Source organism: Ictidomys tridecemlineatus, chromosome 6 (assembly GCF_052094955.1).
Source record: "Ictidomys tridecemlineatus isolate mIctTri1 chromosome 6, mIctTri1.hap1, whole genome shotgun sequence".
In the NCBI taxonomy this organism is placed as follows: Eukaryota; Metazoa; Chordata; class Mammalia; order Rodentia; family Sciuridae; genus Ictidomys; species Ictidomys tridecemlineatus.
The window spans coordinates 200,108,634-200,117,028 of NC_135482.1; the positions used below are offsets into that span (position 1 = coordinate 200,108,634).

General features: G+C 50.8%; 1 long non-coding RNA gene across 1 annotated transcript in view; it reads left to right on the forward strand.

Moving 5' to 3' along the window:
• The window catches only part of LOC120888540 (uncharacterized), a 54,706-nt gene extending 49,033 nt beyond the window's left edge, over positions 1-5,673 (forward strand). Inside the window, exon 2 of the long non-coding RNA XR_005732262.2 lies at positions 4,521-5,673. This is a non-coding gene — a long non-coding RNA (uncharacterized LOC120888540). The remainder of the gene's footprint in view (positions 1-4,520) is intronic.
• Positions 5,674-8,395: the final 2,722 nt, after the last annotated feature.

An 8,395-nucleotide genomic window follows, 5' to 3' on the forward strand; every position in this document is an offset into this window, starting at 1 on the left:
ATGAGAGCCACTCCTAGGCCTAATCCAAGGGAAGATTTTCCTCCACATCCCCGTGACCAGCATTGACAGGTAGGCACCTATTCTTGCCCCCAGGACTGTCCTCCCCTTCCCCTGCACTCTTCTCCTCTGGCCATTGCTCCTCATTCTGCCCTCTACCTGCCAGGAGGCTCGGATCCTTCTCTCCTCACTCCACCCTCATGTCCTTGGACCCCTTAACCAATCTGAGGGAGCCAAACAGCAAACACACATGGACAACTTCCAGATTTATCTCTGGTTCAGACTTCTGCCCTGAACTTGTGAAGCAAGAGATGACTGTACGGATGTCAGAATGCTGTCTCAAGCTTTAGCATGTGCCCTTCCAAACTCCCCTCTGGCTACAGCAGTGCCACTGTGGCAAGCCAGCCAGCTTGCTTGCTTTCTTTCTCCCTCACTCATGCACCTGACCTTCCACTGGCCTGTCAGGTCTGTTTCTAGGGTCTACAGTGGCTACCTGCCTCCTGTCCTGCGCTACCTCTGGCTTAGGCTGTCAAGTCTTCCCAGGCCTTCCTGCTCATCCTTGTCCCTGCAGTCCACTCCTAACAGTTTGCTTCTTCTAAACTCTGCATTACATTGCATTATTCCTGTTTATCTCACTCTACTGGGATTTATTTGCTCTACTCAGAAAAAAATGCAAATTGCATCAGCATAAGCATTATAAGTTAATTTCCCAACCTTGCTCTGGCCATGCTGGCCGCTGCAGCCACATGGCCAGATTTCTTTTATCTGGAGGATCCAACACCCTCCAGGAACTCCGTAACTGGCAAGATAACGAACACAGACAGTGGCATTGGTTTGTGGCTGGACCACCAGGGACACAGTCACTTCTGTGTACGTCCCAGAGGCCAGAACTCATCTTGACCCAGCCGAGGCCAGGGGGCTGGAGATGTCATGTAAATATGTACAGAAGTAGAAGAGATGCTAAAGCCAGCAGTCCCTTCTGCAGGCTCCCATGTGGACCGAGCGTGTCCCTGAGACTTGTGCTGAGACCTGACTTAGGTGGGGCCTGTGGGAGGGAAGCAGAGAGTTGGGTGGGGAAGGATCAGTTCATACAAGGGACATGCACGAGGAATGTCCTACTGCATACTGAATGTCCCTACTCTACATACTTACTAAGTCACTAAAGATATGCTTTATAAGCATTTCCAGCAACAACTTCTGAAACAAGACATATTAACTAGAACACTCTGGGACCCATTGGTAGAAGTTTGACTGTGTCCAGGAACATTGCGCTGTCAGTGAAATGACCCGAAAGGACACAAAGTTCAGAGCAAACCAGGCCCCTGGTACAGAGTCTCCCAAGGAAGCCATGGGGTTTAATGAGATCATATATAAAGAGGCCCAGTGAAAGTGGTACCCTCTTATGGACACTGGTTATCATTTGAAGGTTCTTGGGATTTTGAAATGTAACACTCCAAAGTTCAGGTGTTTTTTTCAGTCAAACCTTACAATGGGCCCAGTGGAAAGGACTATTGGTCACCATCAACAGCAGGAAGGACAAAGTAAGTAATGTATGTGCTTTCAAGGGTATGCATTCACTTTTTGCCACAATGTTTTTAATATGTGCAGACATGTGGAGGGCCTGGCTGTACAGAATGATAAACTGTTTGAACTTCAGATGCACCTGGGAAATGCCCACATGATGTGGTTGCTAAGGGCTTATACTCCAAACTAAAAGTATTATCTGATTTTTTTAAAGTGAGTTTGATGGATAGAAAATATTTGACTATATTTGTAATTTTACTATCACTATCTGTAGTACTATGTATTATTATAATTGGTTGTAATATTTGTTAATTATTGCTATTATTAGTAGTAACTGACCTTAATAAGGACATCTGAGCTAATAATGTGTGGTAAAGATAATGGGGCTCGGGCTTGGTGGTAAAGCATCTGCTTAGCATATGAGGCCCTAGGTTCAATCCCCTACACTGCAAAAACAAAACAAAACAAAAACAGCAAAGTGCTAAACATGAATTGGAGGTGACCAACCTTCTCATGAGAGAGAAGCTTCCAGATGCCTGAGTGCTGGGAACTGTGAGACTGGCCCCCCAGTTTTGGCCATCAAGAAATAGGTAGACAAGATAGAGACCAAAAGGAAACAGCTGGATGGCCTCATGCTACGACTTTGTTTCTCTCAGACTTGTGGGCAAAGACTACTATTTTCTATGATAACACTGTGATTATAGATGTAACCCTTATAATACATATATTTACTGTAAGGACATGCCCAGCTTTATTCCCACAGTTCTCTTTAACTATCTCGTGGACTTTGGCATGTCAGTCCTATGAAGTATCAGCTCTCATTGTCCCCATCTGACATACTACAGATGAGAACGCACAGAGAAGTGTTGTCTTCAACACAGCAGCTCAGCTCCAGAGCCCACATCTTTCCAGGCCCCACATGTTGCTGGCCTCAGATATGGCCTCACACAATGACTTTCTAGGGCCTCCTGGCCTTTGTGGCTTTACACCTCTGCCTCTGGCTGCATCTTGAAGGTCTGCCCTCCCTACCCTGGGGCAGCCCTTCAGTGAGGAATGGGCAAGTCCCATGGTTACAGAGTTAGAAGGAGATGGTTCTGGAACAGGGTCGATGCACTGAGTTGTTTTCCAGGAAGAAGGATGAGTTTTCTTGGACCCATCTGCATTCTTAGCCTTGAGTAATAAAGGTATGCCTAGGAAGGCTGACTCTGGTAAGGTGAGGTCCCCGAGATGTCCATACCCAAACCCTGACCTAGGAACATGTTACCTCAGATGGCAAAACAGATTTTCCAGGGGTGATCAGATCTAGGATTTTAACTAGGGCAAGTATCCTTGGTTATTTGAGTGAGTGCAGTGTGACCATGGGATCCCGCAAGTGAAAGAGGGAAGTGAAGAGATTGGAAGGTGCTGCTCTGCTGCTTTGAGGATGGAGGAAGGGACAAGGAGCCAAGGGATGCAGGTACCACCTCACATGTCCTCCAATGATTGCTTTGAGGAGCATGAAGACTGCAGGGTGGTGAGGACCAGGAGGCAGACCAACAAGTGGTGTTTCTGTGAGGACAGGACAGGGCACTGCTGAAAGGAAAGGAGGACTTGGAAGCCCAACTTGAAGGAGATGGACCATGTGTTAGTCTGGGTCCTCCAGAGAGAGAACAGAGAAAGATAATGGACTTGTTATGAGGACTTGGCTCACATGATTTTTGGAGGCTGAGAATGCAGGATCTGCTCTGGCAGATAGAGACCCAGGAGAGATAAGGTCTAAGTCCCAATTCAAGTGGAAGTCTGAGTCTGAAGCCAGGAGAAAACGATATCCCACTTCAGTCAGGCAGAGAGTCTTTTTGTTCTATTTGGGCCTCAGTGGTTTGCATGAGGCACTCACACTATGGAGTGTCTGCAAGTGTTCATCTGACAAAACACCAACCCAGACACACCCAGAGTAAGGTGTGAGCACCTGAGGCCCAAGCCTTTATGGCGGCCACTCCTTATGGCATATGGGGCTGATTTGCCTTGCATCAAAACCCAACCTGGCTGGGCATGGTGGCACACACCTGTAATCCCAGTGGTTTGGGAGGCTGAGGCAGAAGGGTGGAGAATTCAAAGCCAGCCCCAGCAATGGCGAGGCACTAAGCAACTCAATGAGACCCTGCCTCTAAAAAAAAAAAAAAAAAAAAAAAACAACAACAACAAAAAAAACCTGATGTGGCAGAAACGACATGACAAGACAGAAACCCTGTTCAGTCATCAGACAGCAAAACAGGTACTGATGGGTAAGATCTTGAGGTATGCCAGTGCGCATGAAACAGAATCCCTCTAAAATTAAGGGCAACTCCCACATACTGAGATCCTGCCCACATCCCGTGCATGCCATGGAAACAGGGTCCCTCTGCGTGGAGTAGGCTGGTGGCGAAAAGACCACAGGTCACGGAAGTAATTTTTTATAAAGTGGGGGCAGGATGGTGATGTACCTAGCCTAGTTCTCTCATTAGATCAGAAGCCAGCTTGTCACAAGTTATGAAGGATTCATTTCTGTTTTCTGTAAAAATATTAGGATGTCTGTATGGCCTGGCCATTAGTTGATGTTGTAAAGCTGATTGAAATGCCTGCCCGTGCCCTAAACTCACCCATGTCCGGTTTTCCCTGACCATATAACAACCCTTCCCTAAACTTGGTGATGCCCCATAAATTCTGGCCTTCCCTGGCCGGATAACGACCCTCTCTGAGTCTCTAAGATCTCCAAAAATTCTGATGACGGGGCCAGCAAAAATGTAAGCTTGTGTTATGCTCCTCAGAGTGTTGTTATCTGTAACCCCCCCTTTGTGTAACTTTTTGGGCTATAAAACCAGGCTGCAAAGAAGCCTCGCCGCTGTCCTTGGCTCCCACGATTTTGATGGGCAAGACAGCCCGGCCGGTCGAAATAATAAGCTTGCTTTAATTTGATTTTAATTGGAGTCAGTGGTCTTTTCTTGTGTCGTGGTCTAACAGATGGCTCTTTGTACTTACAGGCCAAGCTTCCACACTGGAAAAAGAGAATTCGAGAACCTGTGTTTCCTTTATTTATACAAGGGGGCTTAAAAAAAAATTTCGATGGAATGTTCTTCACCAAATAAGGCAAGGGGTAATATCCAGGTCCAGAGCTCTGAGAAAGCAGACTCCTTAGCCCAGCGGAGGTAAAGGCCACATTCATCTGCAGCAATCCATCAAGTGGGAGGGGCCATAAAATAGCGTGCAAAGCCAGACCCAAACCTCTTTGGCTCAAGGCTGAAAGAAGACACTAAATAGCTCAGGGGTGGCCCCACACACTAAGAATTAAAGCTCCAAATTGTCTTCACTTCTCATGCAGGGAACTGGTCACCCCCGGCCCCAGCTAGTAGCCTGGTGTAACACAACCTAGCTACATCTGCTTATGTACTTTTGTCCCTGTTCTCTTGTAACAGCTTTCCTCACCCTTGAGTTTTCTGAAGACTGTGAAAAAAAATATTTGCTCTATCCCTCTCTAGAGCTGGCTTGCATACAATCCACTCTTCTGCCAATTTGACTCTGTGTATTTGTGGAGCACTACTATCGAGAAAGTGTACCCCTTGTCCCCATGAGTAATAAACATATGAATCATCCCACTTTTTGTAGAAAGGAGACATATTTGTAATTATGCACTCAGGCAAAGAACAGAAAGCAAGCAGAAAATGCACCACAATTGGTTGGAAGCCCCTGGATTGGGGAAGAGGAAGAAGGGGAAATTTCAGTCTTACTCTTTCACGGTGGGATCTTCAGCAGATAGAGTGTATCCTGTGCAGATTATGCACTAGGATAGACAGCCTAAGAATGTAAGCCACAATTCTTCCATAGGAGGGCAGCTAAGTGAGAAGCAGCAGTTGAAAATACTGCTTACATTGGCCAGGCGCGGTGGCACATGCCTGTAATCCCAGCAACTTGGGAGGCTGAAACAGGAAGATGGAAAGTTCAAACCCAGCCTCAACAATTTAGCAAGGCCTAAGCAACCTAGCAAGATCCTGTCTCTAAATAAAATATATAAAAGGGCTGGGGATGTGGCTCCGTGGTTAAGCAACCTTGGGTTCAATCCCAAGTACCAAAAAAAAAAAAAAAAGAAAAAAATTAGTTTACAGCATGCTTTACCCACATTAATAGGTACAGAGTGATCACTACCTGATACATAGGAGTGGGGTAGCAGATGGAAATACAGGCTACATAAAACTATACCCTCCAAACACTACTTGGCCATACAGGCATGTGCGTGTGTGGGAAGTGTTGCAAGAGACCCACCTGCAGAGCCTGAGGGAGGCAGCTGCAGAGGTCTCTACCCTAGATTCTCATGTTCCCGCTTGAGAGGATGCCATAAAAGAATAGCAAATTTTATTAGAGAGCTAGGAAAGGGGGCAAGGGGACACTCTCAAGGGATAGAGTGGGTTCTCTCAGAAAGGACAATATAGCCCTCCTGCCCTCTAGTTTCATTGGGGGTCCCCAAAGAAGATTCTATAGTCCCACCCAGCTCCACCTTTTGACTTTTGACTGACAACAGGATTGCATCAGGCTTCTAAGTCCCTAATGCTCTTGGCAACACCTCCAAGGCAACTCCATTTCACTTTGGCCTTTGCTGACCAGTTGTAATTCAGCATTTATGGGTAGGGGAAATTATCCTTAGCTCCCTAAGTTCTGGAATCTGGCTGTGAATGCATAGCAAAAGTCTACCACCCTTCTGGGGAACGTGTTCTTGTCAGCATTTCAGGCCTGCATTTCTCTTGCAGATAAAAGGGTGTTTGATGAGAAATGCAACATAGCCTATTGACTGAAGCCAGGCAGTGTTGCAGGCAAATTGCTTTTTAAAAGAAAGCACATGTGGGTTGGGAGTAGGGTCAGCATAGTGGAACCAGTTTGCAGAACTGTTCCCTTAACTTCATGTTTCCACTGCTCATGTCTGTGTTACCTATCAGGAAGGATATGGCTGAGCTCACACAGAAGTGAGAGAAGCCTTTTCTGCTGAGATGGAAGGAAATGTGATTCCTTATGGGAAACTGTGTGTTCTTCCCACTTTTCATTTTCTTTTTTTTGGTACCAGGGATTGAACTCACAGCCACTCAAGCCACATCCCCAGCCCTATTTTGTATTTTATTTAGAAACACGGTTTCGCTGAGTTGCTTAGCACCTTGCCCTTGAACTTTCTATCCTCCTGTCTCGGCCTCCCAAGCCACTGGGATTACAAGCGCGTGCCACTGCACTTGGATCATTTTTTTTTTTTCTGTTTTTTAGATTCAAAAGAAAGATTTATTTTGAGGCAGGATCTTGCAAGCTTGCCAGTGCTGCATCCTAACTAGCCATTTTCCTGCTTCTGCCTCCCAATGGTTGGGACTTCAGGAAGGCCATCCCTCACCATTTACATTCTAAAGCTAATTCACAGCAGGACTGAGATTCAAACAATCACGAAATTCCTGGGCTGGGCCGCTAACCCCGATCCACCCCCCCAGAAGGGCTCAAGGGGGCCCGCCCAGAGGGTCCAGCGTACCCCATCCCTGCCTCCCTCCCAGAGAGCCTCCCGTCCTCCTCCCAGAGGGTCCAGCGTACCCCCTCCCTGCCTCCCTCCCTCCTCCCAGAGGGTCCAGCGTACTCCCTCCCTCCTCCCAGAGGGTCCAGCGTACCCCCTCCCTGCCTCCCTCCCTCCTCCCAGAGGGTCCACCTACCCCCTCCCTGCCTCCCTGCCTCGCTCCCTCCTCCCAGAGGGTGCAGCGTACCCCCTCCCTGCCTCCCTCCCTCCTCCCAGAGGGTCCAGCGTACCCCCTCCCTGCCTCCCTCCCTCCTCCCAGAGGGTCCAGCGTACCCCCTCCCTGCCTCCCTCCCTCCTCCCAGAGGGTCCAGCGTACCCCGTCCCTCCTCCCACAGGGTGCAGCGTACCCCCTCCCTGCCTCCCGCCCTCCTCCCAGAGGGTGCAGCGTATCCCCTCCCTGCCTCCCTCCCTCCTCCCAGAGGGTCCAGCGTACCCCCTCCCTGCCTCCCGCCCTCCTCCCAGAGGGTCCAGCGTACCCCCTCCCTGCCTTCCTCCCTCCTCCCAGAGGGTGCAGCGTACCCCCTCCCTGCCTCCCTCCCTCCTCCCAGAGGGCCCAGCGTACCCCCTCCCTGCCTCCCTCCCTCCTCCCAGAGGGTCCAGAGTACCCCCCCCTCCCTGCCTCCCGCCCTCCTCCCAGAGGGTCCAGCGTACCCCCTCCCTGCCTCCCTCCCTCCTCCCAGAGGGAGGGTACCCCCTCCCTGCCTCCCTCCCTCCTCCCAGAGGGCCCAGAGTACCCCCTCCCTGCCTCCCGCCCTCCTCCCAGAGGGTCCAGCGTACCCCCTCCCTGCCTCCCGCCCTCCTCCCAGAGGGTCCAGCGTACCCCCTCCCTCCTCCCAGAGGGTGCAGCGTACCCCCTCCCTGCCTCCCGCCCTCCTCCCAGAGGGTCCACCGTACCCCCTCCCTGCCTTCCTCCCTCCTCCCAGAGGGTCCAGCGTACCCCCTCCCTGCCTCCCTCCCTCCTCCCAGAGGGCCCAGCGTACCCCCTCCCTGCCTCCCGCCCTCCTCCCAGAGGGCCCAGCGTACCCCCTCCCTGCCTCCCGCCCTCCTCCCAGAGGGTGCAGCGTACCCCCTCCCTGCCTCCCGCCCTCCTCCCAGAGGGTCCAGCGTACCCCCTCCCTGCCTCCCGCCCTCCTCCCAGAGGGTGCAGCGTACCCCCTCCCTGCCTTCCTCCCCAGAGGGCCTCCGCCCCCGGCCCCCTTCCCGCCCTCCCTCCCGGAGGTCCTCGCGCCCGGCTCCCCGCCTCCCTCACCAGAAGGCCTTGCACCGCCCGGCGTGCCTCCCGCCTCTCCCCGAGAGTGCCTCGCGCTCCTCCTTCCGCGTGGC